Genomic DNA, 16,327 nt, shown 5'->3' with positions numbered 1-16,327 from the left:
TGCAGTTGCTTTGCGACTAATTACAGTGCCCCCTACCTTGCATTTATATAGCGCCTTTCACGACCTCAAAGCACCCCAACGCCCTTTCCAACCTGTGAAGTACTTTTGGAGTGTGGTCACTGTTGTAATGTGGGAAACGCGGCAGCCACTGTGCGCACAGCAAGCTCCCACAAACATCAATGTGACAACGACCAGACCATGTGATTTTTTAGTTGATGTTGGTTGAGGGATAAATATTGGCCCCAGGATAACTCCCCCGCTCTTCTTCAAAATAGTGCCGTGGGATCTTTTACATCCACCTGAGAGGGCAGATGGGGTCAATCAAACTGCCCGCCTCCCCATATTTTAATAACTAATAAACAAAAGAGTATAGAGAAAATTAAAAAACACATAAAACACTATGCTGGATTTTCGGTTGTCTAACACCTCAGTTAGCGGCCACAGGAGCCCGGCTGCTGACGATCGCGCCAATCCTGATGTACTCCTGGTGCAACGCCCACACTCGCTCCCCAGTCGGTAAATTCGGTGCGTGCGCCTCACTGAGCGCCCGCCAATAACAACGTTTGGGAAAACAGTGGGTCCAGGCTTGCAGAGTCGTTAACTGGCGGCTACTTAACGGGATGAGGAAGCACTTCCCTCGGGAGGTCACAGTCAGTGCAGCGTTTACACACAGCACGGTGAGACTCCCAGCTTTCAGCAGCAGACAGACAGAACAGCACAGGTTGCGAAAAAGTCATTTCTAAAACTTTAATGGGTACAGTACTATGCCGCGCCTTTAAGACTCGGCTTTTCCCGGGATCTGATTCGGAGATGCGCGCATGCGCAATGGGGCCGCAAAATGTACCGACCAAACGTTTGTTATTGGCCGCCCTCCCACCCACCCCCCTCGACTCTGGTGGGCAACAGCTGATTTATTGCCCCTGTCGGCTCTTCCACCGATCATGACCAATTTCTGGGCAAGCTTGTTCAAGGCGCTAAAAGTACCGCTCCGCCTGGATTAACGCCGCAACAGAAGCGCAACCGAATTTCTCCCCCCATTTTACTTTTAAAGCCCCGCTATGATTTTTCTCCCGAGTGTTTGCTCACAGCAGTGTTCTGGAGATTGGTCTTGAATTCCTGGAGACTGAAGGGCAATGCTGGAGGGTTGGGATCCCCAGTACCGGGACAGGCCAAGAAGGTCAGTGGCTTGCTGGGGCCAGTCGCGCAGAAAAGGCCTGGCCTGGCTGATTGGCAGCAGTCTGAGATGCGAAGGGGAAGTCAGGTTTGACACATTTGTTGGAATTCTTTGAGGATGTAACGAACAGGGTGGATAAAGGGGAACCAGCGGATGTGGTGTATTTGGACTTCCAGAAAGCATTTGACAAGGTGCCACATAAAAGGTTACTGCACAAGGTAAAAGTTCACGGGGTTGGGTGTAATATATTAGCATGGATAGAGGATTGGCTAATGAACAGAAAACAGAGAGTCGGGATAAATGGTTCATTCTCTGGTTGGCAACCAGTAACTAGTGGGGTGCCGCAGAGATCTGTGCTGGGTCCTCAACTATTTACAATCTATATTAACGACTTGGAAGAAGGGACTGAGTGTAACGTAGCCAAGTTTGTTGATGATACAAGGATGGGAGGAAAAGCAATGTGTGAGCAGGACACAAAAAATCTGCAAAAGGACATAGACAGGCTAAGTGAGTGGGCAAAAATTTGGCAGATGGGAGTATAATGTTGGAAAGTGTGAGGTCGTGCACTTTGGCAGAAAAAAGTCAAAGAGCAAGTTATTATTTAAGTGGAGAAAGATTGCAAAGTGCTGCAGTACAGCGGGACCTGGGGGTACTTGTGCATGAAACACAAAAGGATAGTATGCAGGTACAGCAAGTGATCAGGAAGGCCAATGGTATCTTGGCCTTTATTGCAAAGGGGATGGAGTATAAAAGCAGGGAAGTCTTGCTACAGTTATACAGGGTATTGGTGAGGCCACACCTGGAATACTGCGTGCAGTTTTGGTTTCCATATTTATGAAAGGATATACTTGCTTTGGAGGCAGTTCAGAGAAGGTTCACTCGGTTGATTCTGGAGATGAGGGGGTTGACTTATGAGGAAAGGTTGAGTAGGTTGGGCCTCTACTCATTGGAATTCAGAAGAATGAGAGGTGATCTTATCGAAACGTATAAGATTATGAGGGGGCTTGACAAGGTGGATGCAGAGAGGATGTTTCCACTGATGGGAGAGACTAGAACTAGAGGGCATGATCTAAGAATAAGGGGGCCGCCCATTTAAGACAGTGATGTGGAGAAATTTCTTCTCTCAGAGGGTTGTAAATCTGTGGAATTGGCTGCCTCAGAGAGCTGTGGAAGCTGGGTCATTGAATAAATTGAAGTCAGAAATAGACGGTTTCTTAACCGATAAGGGATAAGGGGTTATGGGGACCAGGCAGGGAAGTGGAGCTGAGTCCATGATCAGATCAGCCATGATCGTATTAAATGGCGGAGCAGACTTGAGGGGCCTACTCCTGTTCCTATTTCTTATGTTCTTATGTTGTTATCTCCTTATGAAGGGCAGGTACGCTGAGATAGTACAGGGTGACTTCAGTCATATGCTTTTGATCACTCCAGCACCACAGGCAAACAGCCGAGAAAATCCCCCCAAAAACAAATGGTTACCAACACGGCAGCTTGTGATGCTGGCTTTAACCTTGAGCCTCCGAAAGGGAAGCACAGAGAGGCTCTTTCAAATCCAGCTCCCCAACCTGCACCGTCAGCTCACGTTCCTTTGGTCCGATCATAATTAATCATTTTATTTTATATGGTCAAATGGAGAACAATCTAAAAACAGACAGGGTGTCCCTGGGTGAGACAGTGATTCCTCTATTGCTTCTCTTTCTCAAAGGCCCTTTGGGAGATTCCTGAGCTTGGCTGCATCGTGCTCCGATGTCAAAGTACGGGCATCAAAGCTTCCCCATCGATGTAGAACAGAAAACAAAGCTTGTGTGACAGTATCTGAATCATCCCGAGGTGTAGCTACCCTCGCACAACAACAACAACAACTTAGATTCCCTCGATTTCAAAATTCTCATCCTTCTTTACAAATCCCTCCATGGCCTCGCCCCTCCCTACCTCTGTAATCTCCTCCAGCCCCACAACCCCCGAGATGTCTGCACTCCTCTAATTCTGCCCTCCTGAACATCCCTGATTATAATCACTCAACCATTGGTGGCCGTGCATTCTGTTGCCTGGGCCCCAAGCTCTGGAACTCCCTGCCTAAACCTCTTCGCCTCTCTTTCCTCCTTTAAGTCGCTCCTTAAAAACTACCTCTTTGACCAAGCTTTTGGTCACCTGCCGTAATTTCTTCTTATGCGGCTCGGTGTCAAATTTTTTCTTATAATACTGCTGTGTAACACCTTGGGATGTTTTAGTACGTCAAAGGCGCTATATAAATACATGTTATTTTTGTTACATAGTGCTTTTAATGTAATAAAACATCTAAAGCACTTCACAGGAGCGTTATCAAAAAAAAATATTTGACACTGAGCCATATAAGGACATATTAGGGCAGATGACCAAAAACTTTGTCGAAGAGTTGGTTTTGAGGGGAGCCTTAAAGGAAGACAGAGAAGTTGAGAGCAATGTTCCTGCTAAGCCGCGCTTTATTCTGTGTGGCCTGTCTCTTTTAGTGTGTGGTCCCTTTAAGTGTGCAGTATGCACAGTGTAAATGCTGGTGAGCGGGATGTTTGACAATACTGCGTGGCAGCACACCTTAATGGGAACAGTGATGGAGAGGTGGCGAGGTTTAGGGAGTGAATTCCAGAGCTTCGGGCCCAGGCAGCTGAAGGCACGGTCACCAATGCTGGAGCGATTAAAATCGGGGATGCTCAAAAAGCCAGAATAGGCAGAGCGCAGAGGTCAGGGGGGATTATAGGGCTGGAGGATTACACATGATATACAGCACAGAAACAGGCCATTCGGTCCAACCAGTTTATGCCCCACTCGAGCCTCCTCCCGTCTTTCCTCATCTAAATCTATCAGCATAACCCTCTATTCCTTTCTCCCCCATATGCTTGTCCAGCCTCCCCTTAAATGCATCGATACTATTCGCTTCAACCACTCCCTGTGGCAGCAAGTTCCACATTCTCACCGCTCTCTGGGTAAAGAAATTTCTTCTGAATTCCCCATTGGATTTATTCGTGATGATCTTATATTGATGGCCTCTAGTTTTGTTCTTCCCCACAAGTGGAAACACTCTCTCTGTATCCACTCTATCAAAACCTTTCATCATTTTAAAGACCTCTATTAGGGCACCCCTCAGCCTTTGTTTTTCAAGAGAAAAGAGACCCAGCCTGTTCATCCTTTCCTGACATGTAAACCCTCGCATTTCTGGTATTATCCTTGTAAATCTTCTCTGCACCCTCTCCACTGCCTCGATATCCTTTTTATAATATGGCGACCAGAACTGTACGCAGTGCTCCAAGTGTGGTCTAACCAAGGTTCGATACAGGCTTAGCATAACTTCCGCACTTTTCAGTTCCATACCTCGAGAAATAAACCCTAGTGCTTGGTTTGCTTTTTTTTATGGCCTTGTTAACCTGTGTCGCAACATTTAGTGATTGGTGTATTTATACTCCGAGATCCCTTTGTTCCTCTATCCCACCTAGACTCTCACCCTCCAAGTAATAAGTGACCTCCCTATTCTTCCTACCAAAATGGAATACCTCACATTTATCTGTGTTGCAATTAATTTGCCAATTATTTGCCATTCTGCAAATTTATTCATGACTTCCTGTAATTTGTTGCAGTGCTTATCATTATTGACTATCCCCCCAATTTGGTGTCATCCACAAATTTAGAAATTGTGTTTTTGTTTCCAAAGTCTGAATCGTTAATATAAATTATGAACAGCAGTGGTCCCAGCACTGATCCTTGTGGAACACCACTGCCCACCTTCTGCCACTGTGAATAGCTACCCTTTACCCCACTCTCTGCTTTCTGCCTTGAAGCCAGCTAGCGATCCATTCTGCTACTTGTCCCCTGACTCCACATTCTCTGACCTTGTTTATCAGTCTATTATGAGGTAGCTTATCAAAGGCCTTTTGAAAGTCTAGATAAATTACATCTACTGCATTACCCTTGTCTACTCTTTCTGTTACCTCTTCAAAAAATTCAGTGAGGTCGGTGAAGCAAGACTTTCCCTTTTGAAATCCATGCTGACTATTCATTATTATATTTTTGGTTTCTTGAAGTTCTTTTATTTTCTCCTTTAATAGGGATTCCATTATTTTTCTTACACCGATGTTAAGTTGACTGGTCTATAATTCCCTAGACATGTTCTATCTCCCTCCTTAAATATAGGTATTACATTAGCTATCCTCCCGTCCTCTGGCACTACACCTTTTTCTCATGAATTATTAAATATGTGTAGTAATGCCTCTGCTACATCTTCCCTAGATTCTTTTAAAATGCGTGGATGCAATCCATCTGGACCAGGGGTTTTATCCTCTTTGAGTTTGATTAGTTTTTTTAATATATCTCTTTATTTTAAGTGCCGTTATCTCATTACTGATCTCATCATCCAATGCCATGTCCACCTGTTCTATCTCCCTGGTAAATCCTGAAGCAAAGTAATTATTTAATATCTCTGCCATCTCTCTATCACTGCCTGTGGTATTATCTTAATGGCCCTATTCCCATCCCAACCTTCCCTTTTTAAATGTATTTGGCCTGTAACATATTTTACTATTTTGTTTTATGTTCCTTGATAATTTTATGTTATTGTTCCTCTTTGCCTTCCTAATACTTTTTTTGACTTCTCATCTCATCACTTTGTATTCTCCCTTATCATGCTCTCCCCTTGTATACATGTGCTTAATGTATGGCTCTTTCCTTTACCCGCAATTTTTCCCTTATGGCTTTATTCAGTCATGGTTTCTCATGTTATTTAATAGAATATATTGTTCCTGGACTCTGTTGAACACCATTTGAAATGTTTCCCGTTTCTGTTCTACATCATCGTTTGCTAATATTGTGGTCCTTTTTATTTTCCAAACTTCTTCAGTCCCGCAAAATCAACTGTTCTCCAATCTATTACCCTGGTCTTCGTCATACTTATTCCTTCTCAATTATTATTTTAAAACGTATTATATCATGGTTACTATTGCCTAGGGTTCCCCTACTTTTATTTCTTTTATCTGCTCTGGTTCATTCCCTATTACTAGATCCAATAGCGAATCCTCCCTTGTTGGGATTTTTACATATTAAATTAGAAAGGAGTCCTGTACACATTATAGGAACTCTATTCCCTTATCCCCTTTACCTACCTCTTCTGGCCAATTAATATCGGGGTAGTTGAAATCCCTCAAGCTTATTATTCTATGATTTGTACTAATTTCCCAAATGTGTTTACATATTTCATCCTCCACCTCCCTTCCACTATTAGTTGGTCTGTAGACTACCCCTATTAGTGTGATTGATCCTTTATTATCTTTTATCTCTATCCACATGGATTCTAGTTCTGTCTTGCTGATAACTGCGACATGTTTTCTGCTGCCATTATGTTATCCCTAATAAGTACAGCTACTCCAACTTCCCCTTTTCCCTCTCTATCTTTTCTAAATATGTTATACCCTGCAATATTTAATTCCCAGTCCTCATTTTTCTGTAACCATGTCTCAATAATCCCTACTATATCTGGTTCCTCGCAATGCATGATTGCCCCCAGCTCCCCTGTTTTATTACGGACACTGTGTGTACTGCTGTACAGACAGTTTACCTCATTTTTAATAGCAGTTCCTCTCACTTTATTTTTAACCATCTTTTTAAACTTCTATTCTATAACTCTATTTATTCCCTGGCCATCAATGTCCTCCCTTAGTTTATTCTTTCCCATGCTCTCCATTCCTGTTGTGTTTATATTTAGGCTTGTTTCATTTCTTGCAGATTCCTCCCCCCGATGTTACTTGTTTAAAACCTTTGCCACCTCCCGATTTAACCTTTCTGCTAGGGTCCCATCCCGGTCCAGGTGAAGCCAGTAATCAGAAGGTCGCGGGTTCAAATCCCGCTCCAGGGACTTGAGCACAAAATCTAGGCTGACACTGCCAATGCAGAACTGAGGGAATGCTGCACTGTCGGAGGTGGCGTCTTTCGGACGAGACGTTAAACCAGGCTCGATGGGCCAAATGGCCGACTCCTGCTCCTATTTCTTAGCTTCCAATCGTGCCACAGGATATTTTACATCTACCTGACAGGGCCTCAGTACTGCACTGGGAGTGTCGGCCTAGAGGTCTCATGGAGTGGGACTTGAACCCACGACATTTTGACTCAGAGGCAAGCGTGTTCCTGAGTGACTGCAGGGTGAGGACTTGCTTTCAATTGGATCGCTTGCTGGGGTCAGTTTGAGTTTGAACCGAGGCAAAACCAGACCTAGGCCTGCTCGCTCACATTTACATTTAATTGTTCCAGCGTGATTTAAAGGGTACAGTCAGCACCGGCACAGAAAATTACCTGTTAAATCATTACCAAATGTCCTCAAACAGCAATCAGTCAAACACAAAACCGCGTAACACTTTAATTGAGGCTAAAATGGATATTTCCTAATTCTGCGGTCTGTTGCGGTGTATATTGTTAACAGGGCCGGGGATATAAATTTACTGTGGGAAGGTGTTGAAGGAGCCCCCTGGAGCAGCAGCAGCCTCTATGTAAACTCTGCTGAGGGCCGAGTACCAGGAGACACCATAAAACAGCAGGAGATGGGGAAAGAGCATTAATCACAGCTCGGCACTGAACAGCAAGCACTGCACATAGCAGATTGCAAGCAAGTCGCGTCCACTTCAAATCATTCCAGTAACAGGACAGTCTCGGGCAGGCAAAACCTCCCCCCACCCCCTCCACTCGCCCCCACTCCCGTTAGGGTAAAACTTACCCTGCGTCGCTCCTTCATGCACAACGACAACAACTTGCATTTATATAGCGTCATTAACGTTAATAAGAACATAAGAAATAGGAGCAGGAATAGGCCATTTGGCCCCGCGAGGAAATATCCTCTCTGCATCCACCTTATCGAGCCCCCTCATTATCTTATATGTTTCGATCGGATCACTTCTCATTCTTCTGACCTCCAGTGAATATAGGCCCAAACTACTCAACCTATCTTCATAAGATCATGGCTGATCTGATCATGGACTCAGCTCCACTTCCCTGCCGGCTCCCCATAACTCTTTACTCCCTTATCGCACAATAATCTGTCTATCTCCGTTTTAAATATATTCAATGACCCAGCCTCTACAGCTCTCTGAGGCAGCGAATTCCACAGATTTACAACCCTCTGAGAGAAGAAATTCCTCCTCATCTCAGTTTTAAATGGGCTGCCCCTTATTCTATGTCCCCCAGTTTTAGTTTCCCCTATGAGTGGAAATATCCTCTCTGGATCCATCTTGTCGAGTCCCTCATTATCTTATATGTTTCGATAAGATCACCTCTCATTCTTCTAAACTCCAATGAGCATAGGCCCAATCTACTCAACCTATCTTCATAAGTCAACCCCCTCTTCTCCGGAATCAACCTCGTGAACCTCCTCTGAACAGCCTCCAATGCAAGTATATCCTTCCTTAAATACGGAGATCAAAACTGTCCACAGTACTCCAGGTGTGGCCTCACCAATACCCTGTACAGTTGTAGCAGGACTTCTCTGCTTTTATACTCCATCCCCCTTGCAATAAAGGCCAACATTCCATTTGCCTTCCTGATTACTTGCTGTACCTGCATACTCACTTTTTGTGTTTCATGCACAAGGACCCCCAGGTCCCTCTGTACTGCAGCACTTTGCAATTTTTCTCCATTTAAATTATAATTTGCTTTTCTATTTTTTCTGCCGAAGTGGCTAACCCCACATTTTACCACATTATACTCCATCTGCCAAATGTTTGCCCACTCACTTAGCCTGTATATATCCCTTTGCAGATTTTTTGTGTCTTCCTTACAACTTGCTTTCCCACCCATTTTTGTATCATCAGCAAACTTGGCTACATTACACTCAGTCCCTTCATCCAAATCATTAATATAGATTGTAAATAGTTGAGGACCCAGCACCAATCCCTGCAGCACCCTTTTTGCCAACCGGAAAATGACCCATTTATTCTGACTCTCTGTTTACTGTTAGTTAGCCAATCCTCTATCCATGCTAATATATAACCCCCCAACTCCGTGAACTTTTATCTTATGCAACAATCTTTTATGTGGCACCTTAGTGAATGCCTTCTGGAAATCCAAATACACCGCATCCACTGGTTCCCCCTTATCCACCCTGCTTGTTACATCCTCAAAGAACTCCAGCAAATTTGTCAAACATGATTTCCCTTTCATAAAACTATGCTGACTCTGTTTGATTGAATTATACTTTTCCAAATGTCTTACTACTGCTTCCTTAATAATGGACTCCAGCATTTTCCCAACGACAGATGTTAGGCTAACTGGTCTATAGTTTCCTGCTTTCTGTCTGCCTCCTTTTTTAAATAGGGGCATTACAGTTGTGGTTTTCCAATCTGCTGGGACCTCCCCAGAATCCAGGGAATTTTGGTAGATTACAACCAATGCATCCACTATCTCTGCAGCCACTTCTTTTAAGACCCTAGGATGTAAGCCATCAGGTCCAGGGAACTTGTCCACCTTTAGTCCCATTATTTTGCCGAGTACTACTTCATTAGTGACAGTAATTGTATTAAATTTCTCCGTCCCTATAGCCCCTTGATTATCCCCGACTGGGATGGTTTTAGTGTCTTCTACCGTGAAGACCAATACAAAATATTTGTTCAAAGTCTCTGCCATTTCCCTGTTCTCCATTATTAATTCCCCAGTCTCATCCGCTAGGGGACCAACATTTACTTTAGCCACTCTTTTCCTTTTAATGTACCTGTAGAAACTCTTACTATCTGTTTTGATAATTCGTGCTAGTTCACTGTCATAATCTATCTTCCCTCTCTTTATATCATTTTTTAGTCGTTCTTTGCTGGTTTTTAAAAGTTTCCCAATCCTCTGGCCTCCCACTGTTCTTGGCCATATTGTATGCCCTTGTTTTCAATTTGATACAATCCCTTATTTCCTTAGTTAGCCACGGATGGTTATTCCTTCTCTTACAATCTTTCCTTCTCATTGGGATATATTTTTGTTGTGAGTTATGAAATATCTCCTTAAATGTTTGCCATTGCTCATCAACCATCCCATACTTTAATCTATTTTCCCAGTCCACTTTAGCCCACTCTGCCCTCATACCTTTGTAGTCTCCTTTATTTAAGCTTAGGACACTGGTTTGAGGTCCAACTTTCTCACCCTCCAACTGAATTTGAAATTCAACCATTTTATGGTCACTCATTCTGAGAGGATCCTTTACTAGGAGATAATTTATTAATCCTGTCTCACTACACAGTACCAGATCTAAGATAGCCTGCTCCCTGGTTGGTTCCGCAACGTACTGTACAAGGAAACTATCCCGGATACACTCTATGAACTCTTCCTCAAGGCTACCCTGGCCAATTTGCTTTGTCCAATCAATGTGAAGGTTAAAATCGCTCATGATTATTGCCATTCCTTTTTTACAAGCCTCCATTATTTCTTGATTTATACTCCGTCCAACAGTGTAGCTACTGTTAGGAGGCCTATAGACTGCACCCACCAGCGACTTTTTCCCTTTATAATTCCTTCCCTCCACCCAAACTGATTCAACATCTTGATCTTCTGAGCCAATATCGTTTCTCACTAACGCACTGATCTCATCCTTTATTAAAAGTGCTACCCCACCTCCTTTTCCTTTCTGTCTGTCCTTCAGAATTGTCAAATACCCCTGAATAGTTAGTTCCCAGCCTTGGTCACCTTGCAACCACGTCTCTGTAATTGCTATCAGATCATGCCCATTTGTATCTATTTGTGCCGTCAACTCATCTATTTTGTTACGAATGCTGCGTGCATTCAGATAAAGAGCTTTTAAATTTGTTTTTTTACCATTTTTTCCTGCTTTGACTCCACTTTCTGATTCACCTTTACATCCTAAGGCGCTTCACGTGAGTATTATGCGATAATATTTTGACACCGAGCCGCATAGTAGAAATTACCGCAGGTGACGAAAAGCTTGGTCAAAGAGGTAGGTTTTAAGGAGCATCTTGAAGGAAGAAAGAGAGGTCGAGAGGCGGAGAGGTTTCGGCAGGGAGTTTCAGAGCTTGGGGCCCAGGCAGCAGAGGGCACGGCCACCGATGGTTGAGCGATTATAATCAGGGACGCTCAGGAGGGCAGAATTAGAGGAGCGCAGACATCTCGGGGGGTTGTGGGGCTGGAGTAGATTACAGAGATAGGGAGGGGAGAGGATAGGGAGCATGGACTTAGGGGTTTCCAACCCTCCAAGATTTTCCTCAAGATTCTCCAGGAATGCAAGATTAATCGCCGGGGCAATCTAGGTGAAAAATCATACCTCCATTTAAAAAAAATATTTTTTTATTAGTTATGAAAATATTGGCGATGGGATAAGTGTCTGTTTGAGGGGGTGGGGCGATTAGAGGCGGGAGGTCCTGTGATGAAACCTCCAGGAATACACCCAACCAGAGTTGGTGACCCATATCTCGAAGTCACAATCTCTTCCCGCCATTCCCCAACCCGGAATAACATCGTACCCGCAGCATTACCAATCTGCCATCCAGTGGATCTTACCACTGATGTGTGTATCAGGAGCGTGTGCTGCCATACTGGACTGTGCCTGTGGCTCAGTGGGCAGCACTCTCACCTCCTGAGTCAGAAGGTTGTGGGTTCAAGTCCCACTTCGGGAACTTGAGCACTTAAATCCAGGCTGACGCTCCCAGTGCAGTGCTGAGGGAGCGCTGCACTGTCGGAGGTGCCGTCTTTAAGCTGAGACGTTAAACCAGGGACCCTTCTGCTCTATCAGGTGGATGTAAAAGATCCCGTGGCACTATTGGAAGAAGAGCAACAGAACGGCCAATGAAGAACTATTTGAAGTGCGGTCACTGTTGTAATGTGGGAAACGCGGCAGCCCATTTGCGCACAGCAAGCTCCCACAAACAGCAATGTGATAATGACCAGATCATCTCTTTGTGTGATGTTGGTTGAGGGATAAATATTGGCCAGGACATTGGGGAGAACTCCCCTGCTCTTCTTCGAAATAGTGCCGTGGGATCTTTTATGTCCACCTCGGTACTTGCGGAATCCCGGGGAGTTAATGGAGCAGCGCGTGACGGTGATGCAGAGTACGACATGGAAAGGGAGCTTTCTGCTCTCGCGGTTCACCGAGGGAACCTTCTCTGCTGTCAGTGAAGCTCTGCCCATGCTTTGCACTTAGCGTTATTACACTCAATTTAAAACATGTGCAACCATTTGAAACAAAATGTAACACTTCCCCTTGCCTGTGTGTTTATGTGTGCGTGTGTGTTTGTGTTCACTTGTGTGTGCACATGTATGGTTTTTTATTCGTTCACAGGATGTGGGCATCACTGGCCAGGTCGGCATTTATTGCCCATCCCTAATTGCCCCTTGAGAAGGTGGTGGCGAGCCACCTTCTTGAACCGCTGCAGTCCGTGTGGTGAAGGTGCTCCCACAGTGCTGTTAGGGAGGGAGTTCCAGGATTGTGACCCAGTGTGTGTGTGTGTGAGTATGTGTGTAAGCATATGTGTGTTTATTTGTGTGTGGTATGTGTGTGTGTATGTGTGTATCCATACGTTTGTGTGTGCATGTGTGCGCGTGGTGCGTGTACACGTGTGTGTGTGTGCATGTGTGACATGTTTGTGTGCGCGCGCGTGTGTGTGTGTGTGGCACGTGTGACACGTTTCTGTGCGTGCATGTATGTGTGTGTGCACACATGTGTGTGTGCGCATGTCTGTGTGTGCACCTGCGACACATTTGCGTGCACACGTTTTTGTGCGCACGTGTGTGCATGTATGTGCGTGAGCATGTGCATGTGTGGAGGTGCTGAACCAAAGCTTTGGGATTCTTCCGTTTCCATCTGACTTTTCCTCTATTTTCCTTATTTGTCCTCATCACTCCAGTCCATTTTGTAGAACAGGATGAAAGTGCTGCGGTGGTAGACGAGGTGTTTGGATAGCGAGAGTCAGGAGATGGGCACCTGGGGATTGTACATTATGACAAGTGTGGACGAGGAGCTGGGGCCTCTCAGATGCATTATTTAGATGCCCTCCAGGCAGGCTTTTAAGCCTTTTTTTGCCTGAGGATAAAATAGAGCAGCAGCTGTTGAAAGCCCCTAATTTTATTATTATTAAGACAGCATAAATGCAAAGAAAGGGAAAGAGACGGGCCGCAATTGGACGGGAGAGGGAACATCATGAATTAGGAATAGCAGCTCGGTCAGTGGGCTTTGCTGTTAGGGAAGATATTTGTGAGCATGCGCGTGAGTATGTTGGGCGTGCGTGCGTATGACTGTATGCGCGTGCGTGTGTGATTAGGAGTGTGTGCTTGTGTTTTGCGTGCGTGTTCGTGCATGTTTTGCGTTGCGTGTGTGCGTATGATTGCGTGCGCGCGTGTGTGTGTGTGTGTGTGTCGTGGCGGAGGTGCGGCGAATGAGGGTCCGGGGCCCAGAAGAGCCGAGGGCCCAGGGGGCAGCACGGGTCCAGCCCACACTGTGCGATATGTGTGCTCACTAGGTCCGTGCAGCAGAGCAGGGCTCCAGTCGTCCTGGTTAACCCTTGCCACTGGACCAAAGCCTCGCTCTGTCGAGCCCGTGTGCTGGCTGATGTGCAACGGCCCCCCCCCACGTTAAAAAAATCCACGCACAGGCATCTTCCACCCCCTCAATTGGAGTTCAGGACTGGAACATCGGGTCCTTCGTTGAAACATCTGTGAACCCGTGTGGAAGCAAGTCATCCTCGTTCGATGATGATGTTTGTGTGCGCGTGCGGGTGTGATTAGGAGAGCATGCGAATCGGTGAGCGAGTGAGATCCCATCTGCATTACACCCCTGGCGTGACAGATACCGAGGGAGAATTCCCTCTTCCCGGTAACTTTGGTGCAAACCCCATTATGCTGAGGCAGGAGGTCGTGTGATGAAACGAGCATGAACGAACATACGAACAATGACGGACTGGTCCATCCAGCCTGTCCCACACAATTGCGATACCTTGTGTATCACAGCATATACATCCCACCCACCCCAAAACCATGTGTTCTCCTGGGAGAGGCAAAAAAACAGATTAAAAACCCCAGGCCAATTTGGGGGAAACAAATCTGGGACATTCCTCTCCGACCCATCTCGGCGATCGCAACTAGCCCAGGAGATCAGTCCAGCCATTAAATTCCCTGCAGTACTTACCTTCTGTAAGAGGTGATCTCTGTCGCAGCCAGGAACAAATCCAGCTTTTGCTTGAAGGAATTCAGTAAGTCTGCATCCACCACATGGAACGGAAGCTTGTTCCAGAGATCTACTATTCTCTGTGGAAAGAACCACCTCCTGACACCTGGATCAGCCAATGGCTCAGTGGGCAGTACACTCACCTCTGACATCACGAAGGTTGTGGGTTCAAGTCCCACTACAGGGACTTGAGCACATAAATCTAGGCTGATACTCCCAGTGTAGTGCTGAGGGAGTGCTGCACTGTCGGAGGTGCCATCTTTCGGATGAGACGTTAAACTGAGGTCCCGTCTGCTCTCTCAGGTGGACCCGTGTCACTACATCGAAGAAGAGCAGGGGAGTTCTCGCCGGTGTCCTGGGACCAATATTTATCCCTCAATCAATGTAACAAAAACAGATTATCTGGGTCATTATCACATTGCTGTGTGTGGGAGCTTGCTGTGCGCAAATTGGCTGCCATGTTTCCCACATTACAACAGCGGCTGCACTCCAAAAGTTCTTAATTGGCTGCAAAGCGCTTTGAGGCGTCTGGTGGCAGTGAAAGGCGCTATATAAATGCAAGTCTTTATTTTCTTTTCTGGACATCTAACCTAGCTCTAGCCCGACACAACTTAAATTTGTGACCCCTGGTCCTGCCGAACCTAGTTAACTGCAATAAACTGCCAGGGTGCTGCACGGCACCTTGCAAAACAACACAGGCACCTCCTTAAACACACCGCCAAATCCGGCCAGCCACCGTTAAAGAGGCATCACATGGGGAGGAAATTGTATTCCACATCGTCACAGAGGAGCGCCACTCACTTGGGAAAGCCCTTTCTCAGAAACATTCTCCCTTTCAACATTGACACAAAGCCAAAAATTAAAGTCGGATAATGTGCTAACCATTCCAGAAATATTCCATGTGGATAGGCCCGGTTTCCATACGGGGTTTAAGGCAATTCACATCCTAAAATGAGCCACTGATGGCTGTGCCTTCTGTTGCCTGGGCCCCAAGCTCTGGAACTCCCTCCCTAAACCTCTCCGCCTCTCTCTCCTCCTTCAGGACGCTCCTTCAAACACATGAAGCTGTTGCTCACCTGTCCTTATGCGGCTCAGTGTCAAATTTGTTCATCTCATAACACTCCTGTGAACCGTCTTGGGACGTTTCACTACGTTAAAGGCACTATATAAATACCTATATAAATGTTGTTGTATATAGTTGCTCATTGAGTATATTCAAGTCAGATTTTTGGAAAGTAGGGGTATCATAAGGATCGGGCGTAATATGTCCTTACGATACAGTATAAATGCACACGCGGCCCATACTTGAGAGAAGGTCACTCTGTGACCAGTTACCTTTATTGCCAAGACCTCAAGTGATGAAGGTGGGTGGAGCTTCCCCTTTTATACCTGAAAGTCCAGGTTAGGAGTGTCTTCCACAAGTTCACCCCCTTGTGGTCAATGTTCTCAAGGTGTACAACTTAGGTCAGCTTATTCATGGGTTACAATGATAGTGGAGTTGAGGTCGAAGATCAGCCATGATGTTATCGCGGGGCCCACTCCCATTGCCTAGGGTCTAAAGTGTTTTCTGGAGCGCTGGTTAGAAGCCAAGGTACAAAAGTATGAGATTTTCTGGTTGGTTCTGAGTCTCAGGGCGGTAGTGAACTCATTGACACACGCCAGCAACACAGGCCAAGGGGGACAGCCTGTGTGTTTCAAGGATTTGCTTACAGACAATATTAGCAATATTCGCTGGCAAACGGCCAATCTGTCCCTGTGACATCTCTCTCCATTATCTCAACACAGGCCTTACCCTGTTTATTTGAATTAACGGACATGAGAGCGTCGCGCAACAACAACCACTTACATTTGCATAGCGCCTTTTACTGACTAAAACGTCCCAAAATGCTTCACACGAGCGTTATCAGCCAAAATTTGACACCGAGCCACATAAAACAAACAGACTTACATTTATACAGTGCCTCTCACGACCACCGGACATCTCAAAGCACTTT

At 45.5% G+C, this 16,327-nt stretch overlaps 1 protein-coding gene across 5 annotated transcripts in view; it reads left to right on the top strand.

The window, feature by feature from the left end:
- LOC139239226 (homeobox protein Meis1-like) overlaps positions 1–16,327 on the top strand; it is a 271,442-nt gene that overhangs the window by 204,326 nt on the left and 50,789 nt on the right. The window lies entirely within an intron of this gene.

Source organism: Pristiophorus japonicus, chromosome 26 (genome assembly GCF_044704955.1).
Source record: "Pristiophorus japonicus isolate sPriJap1 chromosome 26, sPriJap1.hap1, whole genome shotgun sequence".
Lineage (NCBI taxonomy): Eukaryota > Metazoa > Chordata > Chondrichthyes > Pristiophoridae > Pristiophorus > Pristiophorus japonicus.
The sequence above is the reverse complement of the archived record's forward strand: the minus strand, read 5'-3'. Positions and strand labels throughout refer to the sequence as shown.